This window comes from Jaculus jaculus, chromosome 3 (assembly GCF_020740685.1).
Source record: "Jaculus jaculus isolate mJacJac1 chromosome 3, mJacJac1.mat.Y.cur, whole genome shotgun sequence".
Lineage (NCBI taxonomy): Eukaryota > Metazoa > Chordata > Mammalia > Rodentia > Dipodidae > Jaculus > Jaculus jaculus.
In genome coordinates this window covers 9,963,892-9,980,158 of record NC_059104.1, presented here as the reverse complement: position 1 = coordinate 9,980,158, position 16,267 = coordinate 9,963,892, and the positions used below count along the sequence as shown (strand labels likewise).

General features: G+C 42.9%; 1 non-coding gene across 1 annotated transcript; it reads left to right on the top strand.

Moving 5' to 3' along the window:
* Positions 1-7,079: 7,079 nt before the first annotated feature.
* Positions 7,080-7,186, top strand: LOC123459694. Its single transcript, XR_006636452.1, has one exon. It is a non-coding gene; the product is annotated as a U6 spliceosomal RNA (small nuclear RNA).
* Positions 7,187-16,267: the final 9,081 nt, after the last annotated feature.

Here is a 16,267-nt window from a genome sequence, read left to right as displayed (position 1 = left end):
GCCTAAATGCTCCAAATTTAACCATCTAAATTTCTTTTTTTAAAAAAATATTTTATTATTCTTTACTTATTTGAGAGAGAGAGATAGGGAAATAAATAGGCAGGTAGAGAGAGAAAACGTGAGAGAATGGGTACACCAGGGCCTCCAGCCACTGCATATGAACTCCAGATGCATGCACTCCCTTGTGCATCTGGCTTACGTGGGTCATGGGGAATTGAACCTGGATCCTTTGGCTGTGTATGCAAGCACCTTAACCACTAAGCAATCTCTCCAGCCCTAACCATATAAATTTCATCAATCATTAAATGTAAGTATTTGTCAGTTAAGGTTGGAGAGAAGACAGTAAGGAACGTGTGCTTGTTATTTCTAGCTGGTGGAAGAAATCTCAGTTCTATTGTCACTCCTGCCCGCTCTAGTAATTGTTGTGACTGTCAGCTCCCTCTCCTGCAGGTCCAACATCCAAATATTTGTTAACAACAAACTAAACGTTGTCAGTGAAAACCTTCATAGGAGCTGAGATTATTTTTTCTTTTTTAATTGAGAATCTTAATACATGAATGAACATATAGAAAATTGACTATAATCCTCTCCCATTATCCACTTCGGTCTCTCTCTCCTGTCCCTGTCCATTGAACTTATTATACTTCTTTCCAAGTAGTCCCTCTTCAACTTTGATGTCTCATTCTTTCTTTCTTCTGCCCTCCCTCCATCATCTATGTCAAAATGTTCATGGGATCAATACTGTACAGGTCTTTTGGAGACAGCAACATCCACTGTGAGGTCCTGAATGCACCAGAGCCTTCATGTCTGGAGGATAGTGTCTCAAAGTACTCCTCCTCTCTCTCTCTGGCTCTTACATTCCTTCTTCCTTGTCTTCTGCAGTGGTCCAGAGCCTGGGGGGTCTGATACAGTTGCTACATGGAATGTTGAGGTATCAAGAGCCACTTGTTTTTGGGACTTTGTGAGTTTTGAGTCTCCCTAAAGTCTGCCTTCAAGATATGACATTTTTAGTTGTGAATGACAGAAATAGAATTCTAAGTAGTGAGTCCATAAAGTGTGAGAAAAACAAGCTCTTAACTCATTGTCAAGACTGAAAGAGAAAGGTTTGCTGCCTCGGATTCGGTTGTGTGTATCAGCTTTACACAACCAGAACAGCTTCTTCCACGTGTTAGAAAAATTCGCTGCTGGAAGGTCCTATGTCCTGCATATCACAACTTTACCAACGGAGAAGGTTTAGGAGGCCTCCCCTTTAGAAACTCCAGGAAAATGCTGGGATTGATTCAGTTTAGGTCAGCTGACTATCTCGGAACCAAACAGAAGTGGTTATTAGAGAATCAATATGACAACACTCATTAAAATCACAGGTAAACTTTGTGTTTCTAAAGAAGACAATACTAGTCTTGGAAAGGAAAAGGGGAGATTTCTACCATGACTTTGAAGTACATGCAAAAGTAAACTCACTAAGATAAAGCCAGTGTTTGATTTGAGAAAGAGAACTGGCTTGAGGAGGATTAAGAATCTAATATAATCAATTAGATGATTACAAATTCATTGGAACAGATGGAGGAACTGAAATTAGAGGAGCTGCCACTGACCTACTGACTTCAGGGACAAATGGACCATGGCTTTTGCATCTCGAAGTAATCTAGAACTAAAATTTAGACTATAATTGTCTTATAACAAACAGTGAGTCATTTCTTTAGGTAAGACACAGATAAGAACTATCAGAAACTCCCATTTAAATTGATTCAGACAGGAAGCTACTTTGACAAACATTATGTTAAGTCATGTCTTGCATATATCATCATGGCCTGTTGGGTGCCCAGAAGTCTACTTGCACGCTCATCTGTGCTGTGTGATGTAAAACTCTACTCCTCCAAAATAACCCAAGCATTTTCTCATGTAGCGTCAGAGGAGAGGGAAGAGTGTGAATTACTTGTACCTTTTTGGTGACTATTTCATACCAAAATCCTAAGAGTACCATCCTTTCGAATCCCACGGTCAAGAAAATAATTCAGGGATAAAGAGATGGCTTGGCAGTTAAGGTGTTTGCCCATAAAGCCAAAGGACCCACATTAGCCAGATGCACAAGGTGGCACATGTGTCTAGAGTTTGTTTACAGTGGCTAGAGTCCCTGGCATTCCCATTCTCCCCTCCCCCAACACACACACACACACACACTTTCTCTCTCTCCCTCTTTCTCTCTGTCAAATAAATAAATAAAAATAAAAATATTTTTAAAAAGAAAATAATTCACAGAATAGTATTTCAAAATATGCTGACTGTAGTGTTATTGAAAGCTTGAAATGTTTTATTGTTTTCTCCTAAAAGGAAAACACATTAATTTGTTTCCAAAACCAAAGAGCTAATTAAACAAATTCATGTTGTTATTAAAGACCAAAGCTTTCACTGGAGGGAATCTGGGGTTATTTCTTCCTATGTTATACCAAAGCTACAGCTCATTGAATCAAATAAAAAATATGATTGTTCATTCATACACACAAACTCATGTTGCACAGTGGCAGATTTCATCAAAACATTACTGGCATTTTTCACAGAAATGGAGAAAAATCTGAAAATTCACACAGAACAACAAAAGATCCCCCCACCCACCCAAGCAAAAGCACAAGGACCAAAGGTGGAACATTAAACACCTAATCTAGATGCATACTACAGGGCCTCCCAAGCCAAGGAAGTGTGACATTGGCTTAAAAACCAACGCAGAGGGGTGAAACAGATTAGAGAATTCACAAACAAATTTACATATCTACAGCAAACTAATTTCCAACAAAGGCTACAGAAACATCCATTAGAGAAAAGACATCCTCTTAAGTGGTGTTGGATAAACAGGACATGCATGTGCAGAAAAAAAATGAAATAAAACCTCACACATTCATCATACACAAAAATAAACACAAAGTAGCCAACATCCTAAATGTAAAATGTAGTACTAAAACAGAGAGAGAGGAGAAGTGACCCCAAAACAAACAAGTGGAATTGCACCAAGCCACAAAGCTTCTGCACAGCAACAGAAATAACAGAACAAAGAGAAAATCCACAAACAAATGCCCAACAAGCACGTGGCAAAATGTTCAGAACCACCAACCATCAATGAAAGGCAAGTTAAAACCACGATGAGATACCATCTCAGCCCTCTCAAAATGAATATGAACAAATGCTATTGAGGATACAGAGGAAAATAAACTCTCATATGCTGTCTTGGAGAATGTAAATTGATATCAGCATGATGAAGAATATAGATGTTGTTCTGGGTATATATTCAAATAAAATGAAATGATCATGCCAAAGAGATAACTACATTTCTATGTTTATTGCACTGGTTTCCCTAATAATAAAGATATAGCATCAAGCAAAGTGCCTATCAATATATCAGTAGATTAAAATGAGGTATATGGGCTGGAGATATGGCTTAGCAGTTAAGCAATTGCCTGTGAAGCCTAAGGACCCCAGTTCGAGGCTCAGTTCTGCAGAAACCACGCCCATGTAAGCCAGATGCACAAGGGGGTGCACATGTCTGGAGTTCATTTGCAGTGGCACACCCATTCTCTCTCTCCCTCTCTCTCTCTCTCTCTCTCTCTGTCACTCTCAAATAAATAAATAAAAATAAAAAAATAAAATGAGGTATGCGTATGCAATGGAATATTGATCACAAAAAGAAGATAATTCTGTTATTTGTGTTGAAAACTAATGTTCATAAGTACAAGACAGTATGTGAATGAGATAATCCAGGCATAGAAAGACACATACTGGGGATTGGAGAGATGGCTTGGTGGTTAAGGCACTTGTCTACAAAACCTAAAGACCAAGGTTGGATTCCCCAGATCCCATGTAAGCCAGATGCACAAGATGGTGCATGCATCTGGAGATCTTTTGCAGTGGCTGAAGGTCCTGGCATGCCCATTCTCTCTACCTCTCTCTTCTTCTCTCTGCCTTTCTCTAATAAGGAAATAAAAATAATGTAAAAGAAATGTAAGACAAATACTGCATGTCCTCACATGAAGAAGCTAAAAAGAAATTGATCCTGGAGAAGAGAATAAAACCACTAGAGTAAAACTGTTAGAAAGGTAGAGGGGAAGAAGGAAGAAAGAGACCAGATAATGGGAACCAAACTACAGCTAGATAGGAGAGGAAAGTTCTAGCATTCTAAAGCAACGTAAGGTGACTGCAGATTATAATTAGATACCGTATGAAGACCTAGGACAAAAAGAGTTTGAAGGCTACAAGGATCAGAAATGACAAATATATAAGGGCATTAAAATTCTAGTTACTCTGATGTAATTATTACTTAATATTAATAAATGTTGAATTCTTATACTGTACAATTACTATAGATCAATTAAAAAGAAAGGAAGGTTAAAGAAAGCCAAAATCAAAAAGGAATTAAAATGCCATTCTCTTATTGACATTTTTTTTCCCTACATACCTAATAGCTGTGCTCTAATGTGCTGTTAGGCAATCTGTCTAAACACTGGTGATGTTTGCCTCTGATAACAGCACTGAGGAGGCAGATGCAGGAAGATTGAGTGTGTGGCCAGCGTAGGCTATGTAACGAGATCCTGTCTCAAAACACCAAGGGCTAGAAATGCAGCTCAATGTTCTTGCTTAGTAGATGAGAAAGAGAGAGAGAGAGAGAGAGAGATATTAGATTAGATAGATAGATGATAGATAGGTAGATACATGATAGGTAGGTAGATAGATAGATAGATAGATAGATAGATAGATAGATAGATAGATAGATAGATAGATCGATCAATCCATAACACCACCAAACGAAGCAATCCCCACCTTTCTGGTACTAAAGATTACTGACTACTAGATTTATTATGGCTTGTCTGACATTGAAAACCTGACATGTTTAAAGGCTAGAAACAAAAAAAAGTGTAGAAAGTAAATTGTAATTAGCCAAGGAAGATTCATATCCAAGGGAATACTCATGAATAGCATGGATAGCTGAGGTTATTTTATACATTACACTGCCAGTAAATTCTTAAACCTAACAGATACTAAAGAAGTCTTTGTTAAAAGAAAAAAAACAACAACACAAGTTGGGCTGGGGAAATAGCTTAGAGGTTAAGGCATTTACCTATAAAGCATAGGGATCCAGGTTCAATTCCCTAGGCCCTATGTAAGCCAGATGCCTGGAGTCACATGCATCTGGAGTTCATTTACAGTGGCTGGAGGCCCTGGCATGCCCATTCTCTCTCTCTCATAAATAAATAACATAAGTTGATTTGGAAATATATATATTTTCTATGACATGACTTCAGAAAGACGGGAAGTAAAATAAAGACCCCTAAAAATTCCCAAAAGCCTATTCATTGTTGTTCTGATACATGGGTTTCCAAACATTTTTACTCTCAGACATAGAGTACTTAGAGGGTTATTAAATAATCAAACACACAATCAACCCACGTATAATTGGTAGGAATGGGATCTCTAATACAGGACCATCTTATGGGGGAAGGAGAATTGAGTCAAATGGAAAGAACATTTTTTCTAGTATGAGATGGACTGCTATGGTAGGTTCTTGGACATTTTTACTGAAATTGATGTGCACAGTCGATGCTATCTCTGCCAAAAGTACTTTTGTGTATAGCCAGAAAGATGATCTCAGGCTGAGAAGTGAAGCAAGTTATTTTTTAGACTCCATGTCTAGAATCATTTTTGATAATCTAAAAGAACAATATCAGTTTGAACTTTGTGCTTCAAACTCATTTCTGCACCATATTATGAGATCATAGGTTCTTAAAGAAACAGAGCAGAGCAAGTAAGATTCCTTGCCTTTGTGAAGTTTTGGTTTTATGGACCTATTTCCTTAATGCCCTAGAAAGACCAGTAATGGACAAGCCTAGTATATATCAACAAAGCTAGTATGGCTGGCCAATTTTGTGATACAAAAGGCAATGGACTTTTGTAAATAATCTGTGAACTCAGTCTTCATGAATGAAGAGATGTGGAGGAAAATCACATTATAAATCTAAAAAGGAAGAGCAGATATTTGATGGAGGTAATAGAGATGTTTTATGGAATGATTCACATTAAACGTTTTATCATCTCAATAGACTCCCAAGTGTTAGAGAAGTGGGAATTTTTTTAGTGAAAATATCATTAAATTTGGGAAATTGCTTACACCAAGGATAGAAAATTAGGCTTATCTTCTGTCCCAGATAAAATTAAATGGAAGTGGATGACAACAGCTCTGTAGACATGTGTATGGTGTTGGGTTCCAAGGAGATAGAGATGTGCTAGTTATCAGCAGAGAAAGGAGTGGGAGCAAGCAAGACTTGTGCCTGCCCTATGTGCCCTAGGCCATGAGGATTATCCAGTCAGGGGTGCAGAACATTCCCTCAGAAAGATGGTTGGGGGAAGCATTAGGACTTCCCATCCTCAAGGACTCTTTGGAGGATGTAGCAAGGATGAAAAAAAAAAAAAAAAACAGGGTCAAGTCCAGTGTGGTGGCACAAAACTTTAATCCGAGCACTCAGGAGGCAGAGGCAGGAGACTTGCTGTGAGTTTGAGACCAGCCTGGAATTGCAGAGTGAGTTCCAGGCCAGCCTGGGCTAGAGGAAGGCACTACCTCAAAAAAAGTGGGGCAGGGGAAATGGCTTAGCAGTTAAGGTGTTTGTGAAGCCAAAGGACTCATGCTTGAGTCCCCATGATCCACGTAAGCCAGATGCACAAGGAGGTGCATACATCTGGATTTGGTTTGCAGTAGCTAAAGGCCCTGGTGCATGTATTCTCTCTCTCTCTCTCTCTCTCTCATTTTAAAGATCTATTTTTATTTATTTATTAGAAGCAGAGAATGGGAACACCAGGGCTTCCAGCCACTGCAAACAAACTCCACCTTGTGCATCTGGCTTACATGGGACTTGGAAAATAGAAACTGGGTCCTTGGGCTTCGCAGGTGAGTACCTTAACTGCAGAGCCATCCCTCTAACCCTCTCTCTCTGTCTCTCTCTGTCTCTGTCTCTGTCTCTCTCTCTCTCTCTCTCTCTCTCTCTCTCTCTCTCTCTCTTTCTTTCTCTCTCAAATAAATTAAAAATATAAAAACATGACTTGTGCTCATTTCAACAGCACATATACTAATATTGGAATGATACAGAGAAAAGTAACATGGTCCCTCTGCAAGGATGACATGTAAGTTCTTGAAGCATTCCATACTTTTTTTTTCTCCTCCAACAACAACAAAAAGGACCAGGGTCATCAGCTGGGAGTTCATGAGGTCTCTTCTTCTTCCTGTCTCATGGAAAACCATAGTCTCTATGATGAAAGGATTGCTAGCACATGGTTAACCCAATGCTAAGAGCTGTCAGGTGATCCACTTCCATTTAATTTGACCTGATCTAGCACAGAAGATAAACCCAACTGATTATTCCCATAATAGACAATTTCCCAAGTTTAAGAGAGCAGATGGGAGCTCCAAAGGAGAAGGGGAATCCTGGGACTGATCCATGAATGGGGCCAGGTAGAGCAATGGGTTCCAGAAAAGGAGCCTAAAGAAAAGCTGCTAGAAGGGTTGCAGGAATTCAGACCCATAGGGAACAAGCCAAGAGAGATGAAGTGATGTCAAGAAACACAGTGATAACAGAAGGAATCATGGGTAAGGTCTGAGTCAAGCTTGCAAAGGGGAAGGATGCTTCACGTTCATCAGAAATGGGCCCAATTGGAGAGAAATCCTTGGAGTTTTACATGGTTTATTTAAAGGGAAATCGGCCTGCTTGGCCACACGACTTTCCTCCTGTACTGTTCAGCTGTCTGTATGTAAGCTCTGAACATGTGCTTGGACGGTTGAGTCATCACAGACTAGGGTTTTTCCAGGCAAAAGAAAGACAGGAGAGAGAAGGCAACAGAACCCAAGAGAGTAATAATATTAAAAAGCTGAGGGTTCTGAGTTAGACAAGGATTAAGGTGAAAACCAGGAATGGCTGCAAGACCGTGAGAAGATACTGAGGTGGATCATTTGAAAGATTTAGTTGGGGTTAAGAATTTTTGCAGCAGGATTATTTGAGCCCGTGACTGTTAGGGATGGAGGTGGTTGCCGAATTGGGATAAATGGAAGATTTCAAAGCCAGTGCAGTTTCTGCAAATGACAAGTTGCAGGGTGCATTGTGGGTGTGCAAGCCTGGTGGGGAGTGAAGGAAAGGATCGATGGAGAAACAAGGGACAAAGACTCCTGAAGTCAGTATGTTGGAAAGGACAAGACTGGGGTGCTGACGTCACAGAGAAGGAAGGAATGCACTGGGGGGAAGAAAAGACCACGATGAAGACACTTTCCTTGAATGGCGGAGAGAAGCCAGGAGGTCAGCCGACTGCCACAGAGAGAGCAAAAATGACTGTCGTGCACTGTGTCTCCCCATCAGGTTAGCTCTGTGCTTCCTGTGTCCCCCAGTGTCTCATCTAGAAAACCCAAAAGACCCCCTTGTCCTCCAGCTTCTGGCAGGGTTCAGCCAATGGGGAGCCTCTGAGTAGGCTGAAGGGAGGAGAGACTTCATACTTATTCCCCAAATTGCATCAAGTTGTGTCCCTTGGCTGAAGGTCACTGACTGCTAAAGATAATCAATCTATCATGACCTTCTTGTTCTGTAATTTCATGGTATCACCCCTGTTCCTCCCCTGAGGGGATCGCTGTCACGACCTTTGGGCTCTTCCACTGTGCCTTAGGATCTTTGTACATCCTGCTTGTATCTTTTGCAAATGGTCTCTTTTTTGAGTGTGCTGTCTGTCTGCTTTCAGAGAGTCTGCCTGACAGCCCAATAGAATCAGATTCTGTGAGTAAGCAGAAAGGTAAGGGAACTCTAACGGTCCAGAAATGAAAAATAAGATTTCACCTACCTTGCCACCTGGCTTTGAAACCTGTGACACACAAGAGAAATTAAAAATGAAACATGCCTCCGATCAAAAGACTGTAGGAGAAATAAAATCCTGGGAGACCATCAAGATTCCTGCTAAAAGTCACAAGTAGAAAGGATGAAAAAAAAGAAAAAGAGGCTGAGAAGATGGCTCAGTTAGTAAAGTACTTGCCATGCAGCCCTTGGAGCCCAGTAAGAGCTCTGAGGCAGCACAGCTAGGCAGATCCATGGGGCCCACTGGCTGGCCAATTGGTACTTCCAGTCAGCTAGCCTTATTGGCAACTGCAGGTCAGTGAGAGACATCCTTTCTCAAGAATAATGATGAATGGTATTCCTGATGAATGGCACCTGACATTGTCCTCTGGCCTACACACACACACACACACACACACACACACTGACACTCACACAAGCACCCACACATACATGGTCACCCGCACATGCTAAAAAGAATGATGATGGGTGGCATAAGTGGAGAAAAACGAAGAGGGTTGTCCAACCTCCGAAATCCTACAAGACCTGAGCATAGAGCTACTGGCTACTAACTTGCCTTAAGAAATGAAAAAGAATGACCAGGAATCTTATTCTGAGATATGAGAGCTCTGTGTGCCTCAGCATCAAGGGATGCCGGACAGGAACCGCCGCCTCAGTGCCAATGCCAAGCAGTCAAGACTGGCTGTCAGGAGTCGTGGGGGAACAACAGAGCTGCAAAGGCAGCTCATCAGCCGCGACCGGTTCTAAGGCAGGACTACGATCACACAAGAGCCAGAGAGCAGAGCACCGTACCAAAGAGGACGATTCTCCACCCTTGTGCAATGCTGTGCAGTGCAATGCTGCCTGGCTGGCATGCAACTTAACTACTTTTAAATTTTTTGTTTATTTTTATTTATTTATTTATTTGAGAGCGACAGAGAGAGAAAGAGGCAGATAGAGAGAGGAAAGACTGGGCACGCCAGGGCCTCCAGCCACTGCGAACAAACTCCAGACGCGTGCGCCCCCTTGTGCATCTGGCTAGCATGGGACCTGGGGAATCGAGCCTCGAACCAGGGTCCTTAGGCTTCACAGGCAAGCGCTTAACTGCTAAGCCATCTCTCCAGCCCTTAACTACTTTTAAATACTATCGCAGCTAGAGAGATGGATTTGACTCTCAAGATAAATTAAGCCTCAAGGATGGACTGTGTCTGGTTTTGATGATATTTGCATGAGCCAGACCAAAAGACTCACCAGAAACTTGGAGTTTGGACTTCTCAGACTCCAGAACTGTGAGAAATAAACGTCTGTGGCTTAACCCACCTGCTCTCTTGGGTACTTTGTGATAGCATCCTTACCTGAAAAAGATGGAGAGGCACTGGCCAGTCACAGAGCAGGAATTCTGGAATGTCCAGTAAACAAGATTTGGGATGAAGGAAAGGGCTGTAGAGTTGGGATGGGTTGGGGAACAGAGGCTGGTAAGAAGGGTTTCGGGTAGGAGTGAGTGCCTGCAGAGTTTAGGAGTCTGGGGATGGGTGGAGCAAGCAGTTGTATTGGAGAATAATAGGATTAGGCCTAATTTTGTTCTAGAGGCAGATGGGCTTTGGGTAATAGTATTACATTATGGCCTCATGCACTTCAGTGTTAATATTGTTACTGGCTGTTTATGTCATAGGCAGTTTTTCAGAGCCACAGAGCAAAGTCACTCCTTTAGGTTTTGATCAATGTTCTAGCTAGAAGAGAGGTTTGTGCAAAGATTAATTAATGAATGGTAGAAAGCTTATTAAGACAGGAAAGACTGGAGTGTGTTTCAGAGTTGACAAGAAAGAGCACAGGATGATGCAAGGGTCAAAAGCAGAAGGGAGACAGTGACCCATGACAAGAAATCACAGAAGCAGACAGACAGGATGACATCCCGAGCATCGGTGATGAGGCCAGCCTCTTGCATTGACACAGGTGGCATTTTGATAATATGACATGATGTATCCATATAAAATATGTTGTTAATAACAATAATAACAAACCGAATCTGTAATGCATGTCAACAATGGCTTAGGTAGGCTGGGAAGATGGCTTCGTGATTAAGGTGTTTGGCTGTAAAGCTTAAGGACCCATGTTCAACTCTTCAGATCCCACATAAGCCAGACGCACAAAGGTAAGGCAAGTGCAAGTGCAAGATTGCACATGTACACTAGGTGGCGCAAGTGTCTGGAGTTCAATTCCCTCTCTCTCTCTCTCTTTCTCTCTCTCTCTCTCTCTCTCTCTCTCTCTCTCGTTCTCACTCTCTTGCTCTCACTCTCATTCTCACTCTGTCTAAAATAAATAAATGGCTTATGTGCAATCAACTACTCACAATGAACAAGCTCTGTGCTGACTGATTCTCCATTTGACTTGCCCTGAGATGTCCATTTCCTTCCTTTGAGAGATTATGAGTGTTTCCAGTGGTTCTTAACTGAGGAGAACTGTGCATATGGCCTGACTTCACAGTAATCTGATCACTTCAGTTACAGTGTGTGCATCTGAGCCGGGTGTGGTGGCACACGCCTTTCATCCCAGCACTTGGGAGGCAGAGGTAGGAGGATCACCTTGAGTTCAAGGCCACCCTGAGACTACATAGTGAATTCCAGGTCAGCCTGAGCTACAGTGAGACCCTACCTTGAAAAACAAGAAAAAAAAAAAAAAAAGAATACGTGCATCTGGCCCAAGTCACTCTGCAGTCCAGGTACAAGGATTCTCCACTCTGTGAAGGGGCTGTGTGCTAGAAAGCTCTGTTCAGGGGAGAGGAGCCTGGACACATGCAGTTCACACATTGTGTACTGGCGATTCTTACAGAAAACCATTAAGCATCACCTGGCACCATCAACAGAGGAGGCTACTAGCTACACTAGCCGTCAGGAAAGCATTAGCCACATGGTGCACCAAGAAAAAAAGAAGATAGAAAAGTCAAATTCCCAAGCATAATGATGAAACAGATGCAATGTAAGAAGTCGTAACATTCTCCTACAGGGTCCAGAAGTCCAGTCCAAAGTATATCCAGACACACCCCACCCCTAAGTTTAAGCTCCAAGGGAGGAAGGGTCTGCCTCTCAAGAAATATGGCCTGAGGAACTCCAGAATCCAGGACAAGGAAAATGAAACCCATGAGATGTGAAAAATAAATGAGTGGGGCTGGAGGGGTGGTTTAGCAGTTAAGGAGTTAAGGCACTTGCCTGGAAAGCAAAAAGACCCAGGTCCCATTCCCCAGGACCCACGTAAGGCAGATGCATAAGGTGGCGTATGCATCTGGAATTTGTTTGCAACAGCTGGAGACCCTGGTGCACCCATTCTGTGTGTGTGTGTGTGTGTGTGTGTGTGTCTCAAATAAACAAAATAATTTTAAAAATAAATGAGTGAAGCCGGGCGTGGTGGCGCATGCCTTTAATCCCAGCACTCAGGAGGCAGAGGTAGGAGGATCGCCATGAGTTCAAGGCCACCCTGAGACTACAGAGTTAATTCCAGGTCAGCCTGGTCCAGAGTGAGACCCTACCTCAAAAAAACAAATAATAATAATAATAATAATAATAATAATAATAATAATAATAAATGAGTGCATCAGGTATGGTGGCACAGTCCTTTAATCCCAGCACTCAGGAGGCAAAGGTAGGAAGATTGTGGTAAGACCAAAGCCACCCTGAGACTACATAGCGAAGTCCAGGTCAGTCCAGGCTTGAGCAAGACCCTACCTCAAAGAAACAAACTAAATAAATAAAATAAAATGATTGAAACATAAGTGAGGAAAGGACAAAAGAATGATCCAAGGTGCCCACATGAGAGAGAAAAGGAAGACTTATAATAGCTTTGGAAGAGAGGGGGCAGTGGAAGAGGCCAGCAGGTAAGGGGACAGGAAAGGCCTGGCATCGTCACTAAGCACAGAACAGACGGTTTCAAAATGACCTCTGAGATCAATGCTGTTGACATTATACCACGGCTTCCGAGAAAGCCTTCATGAGTCAGGGCTCAAGGACAGAGCTGCCATTCTGAGAGAATATTCATGTTACCTTCCAGTGATGCAAACACCGAGTACATAGACTAAATCCTACCAGTACACCTGGTATTCCCATATACAAAAGATGGCTTCACCTGAATGTCCACTGGTAGAAAAGGGGGGTCCTGGTGTTCAGCCGCATGGGGTCCTGGTCCACTCTCTCAGCTATCGCACCTTGCCTTCCTAGTCTCCACAACAGAGAGCTATCACCAGCTGTAGGCTCAACCCAGCCAGGTGTTCTCAAAGCTGGCATGCACCTCCTCTGCCACGGAGTAAGCGTTCCGGGTGCCTGAGCCGCAGCCCCTCAGCCTCCTGTGCATTGCACCAGACCCTGCGAGTCCCCTGCCGTTATAAAAGTCGCTCCCCTTTCCCTCCACATTTGATAATACCTGCAGGATCAGTGTCGTGGTGTTTTGGGTTTTTTAGGTGCATGTGGTGGTGGGGGGGAGATTCATATGTGCATGAGTGCTTATGTGTGTGCAGATGTATGTACATATATGTGCATGTGAATGTAGAAGTCAGAGGACAGACAACTGCGGGTATTGTTTCTCAGATATGCCAACCATCTTTCTTTTAATTATTATTATTATTATTTTGGTTTTTCAAGGTAGGGTCTCACTCTAGCTCAGGCTGACCTGGAATTCACTATGGAGTCTCAGGGTGGCCTTGAACTCACAGTGATCCTCCAACCTCTGCCTCCCGAGTGCTGGAATTAAAGGTGTGCGCCACCATACCCAGCCAAATTTTTTTTTTTATTTTTACTTATTTACTTGAGAGAAAGAAAGAGAGAGAGAATGGGCACGCCAGAGCCTCCAGTCGCTGCAAACAGATGCAAACTGCAAACACATGCGCCCCCTTGTGCTTCTGGCTTACATGGATCCTGGGGAATTGAACCAGGGTCCTTTGGCTTTGCAGGCAAGCGTCTTACCCACCAAGCCATCCCTCGAGCCCCCACCCATCTTTCTTGGACACAGGGTCTTTCACGGGCCTGGTGTTCACCACTTAGGCCAGACTAGCTGCATTGAGCTCTGGGAATCCACCTGTCTCTGCTTTCCCCAACACAGGGACTATAGGTATGAGGCACCACCCCGGCATTTCACATGGGTGATAAAGATCAAACTCAGGTCCTGATTCTCGAAAGGCAAGCACTTTACTGACTGACCTATGTCCGAGTCCCCTTTCTTTTCAACCCCTAAAACACTAGCCTCCTCTCTGTATGAGGAAGTGTTACCCAAGAGAAGGCACTGGATTTGTGAAACATGGAGAATTTCCTCCTTTCAGAAAAAAGAAAGAAAGAAAAAGGAAAGAAAGTAAAGAAGTCTTAAGCTTTGAAAGCACGAAGGCTTTTGATCTTCCTTCTGAAAGTGAGGTTAGAAGGAGCAATCTCCATCCTCCATTCCTTCTGGATTAGTAAACCAGCTCTCACACACCCAACAGGAAAAAAAAAATCCTTCTTGGCTGAGGGAGTTAAAAATAGATGTAGCTATGTTTAGTATGTCATCTTCACTACTTGCCTAAACCTGAGACATTGAATTATCAGCAAATGGAGGTGAGCCTGGCTAGCTGGCATATATTAAGTCCTAGCATCTGTGGACTGTTGGCATACCTGAGACAGGTAGTTTAAGCACCTGTGTGTCTTGTATACATGTGTTGTGAGTGCTGGTGACGGCCCCACGGAGAGAAGTGCCTGACAGGGGAGCCACCCAGCCAGTGGCACCAGGTTTTCAGGTCAGCAGGTGGTTAGTAAGGCCGTGTAGGAGAAAGATGCTGTGGTCAGGAGGCCCAGTTCTCAGGGCAGAGGAGAGCGCACTGGGCAGCTGGGCAGCCTGTGCTTCAACAGTGACACCCTGTGGCAGCCACGGTGACAAGGACAGCAGAAGACCATTAGACTTCTGCTTGGTTCCTGTAAGGCTATTGGCAGGTCAACTGGGATAGGCCCAGAGATTCTCACACCTGCCATGTGTGCACACACGTGTGTGCATGCGTGTGTGTGTGTGTGAGTGCATGTGTGCACATGCCCTTGATGTGGGAGTGGATAAGAGTAAGATGCCAGGGGCAAGGAAAGATCTTCAAAAGCTTTAAGAAGAGCAGCTCCATTGAACTTGAAGGGTAACAAAGACATAACCATTTTTAGAGCGCTGGTGAGCAGAGGATACCAAGTGCAGCCTTCACCCCGAGTTGTGAGTTACTTCACACCACCACTAGAGTACCCATTAAGATCTCCTACATCAGAAAAAAAAATGGAACATACCACAGAGGAAGAGGTGCGAGTCTGGGTGTGAGGTAGGCCTTGGTTCCAGGCACACTTCATTACAAACGTGTGCTTCAATGATCTGAACCTCCTTTTCCTCACCTACCAACACAAATTGGACACAGTCACTGCCTGTCACTGTGGTGAGAAATTCCACAGTCTCTGTTCTTCTCTGGATGCTCAAGTGGTGCTGTGGTGGACAGTTTAAGTGTTTCCCGCCAAGGTTAGAATTGGCTACAACTCTGAATTGTTCATACACTGATGAACTAGAAAGCTACAGATGATTAAACTTGTACAATAAATTCATATAAATACAAGCAATGCAGTCTTTAAAAATGTTTCCAGTGACATGAGAAAAATGTCAGATGAGGGCTGGAGAGGTGGCTTAGTGGTTAAGGCACTTGCCTCTGAAGCCTAAGGACCCAGGTTGGATGCTCCAAGTCCCACATAAGCCAGATACACAAGGGTGGAGTGCATGCATCTAGACTTCGTTCACAGTGGCTAAAGGCCCTGGTGCACCCATTCTCCCTTTCTCTCTCCTTCTCTCCCCCTCTGTCTTTAATAAATAGATAAATAAAAATAAACAAGAAGGTGTCAGATGATTATTAAGTGAAAAGAGGAGCATGTCAGACTTCACATCATGTGCAATTTAATCAGAGTCTTACTTTACATAGAACACACACACCTACATGGACTTCATAGATGCACTGAAATACAGGTTCAAAGATACAAAACACCTCATAATTTATCCCTCTCATGAGATTTCTTATGTAATTTTCTACTTTTTAGAGCACTGCTTGATAACATTCCCAGTCCTTCATCTCCTGTTTGTTTGGGTTCCCACGTGCAGGTAAACATGTAGAGGAAGAGGATGAACTGGCAAAAGAGGGAGGAAGGAGAAGCAGCAGGTACCTCACGCTACTGGCCACGTTCTAGCTGTGCTGGGCCATGTTTCTGCAGACGTCAAACTGTTAGCTTCTGAAACTTGTACAAATTTCCATTCCTCCCCTTGGATTTCACGCACTGGTGATGCTAAACAAAGCAGCGCTTAGACTCTCTTCTTAACTGGTTAAGGATGCTGTTCTGTTGGAAACAGCTTAATACATGTTTATTTAAAATATACGAATATGGGCTGGAGAGATGGCTTAGCGG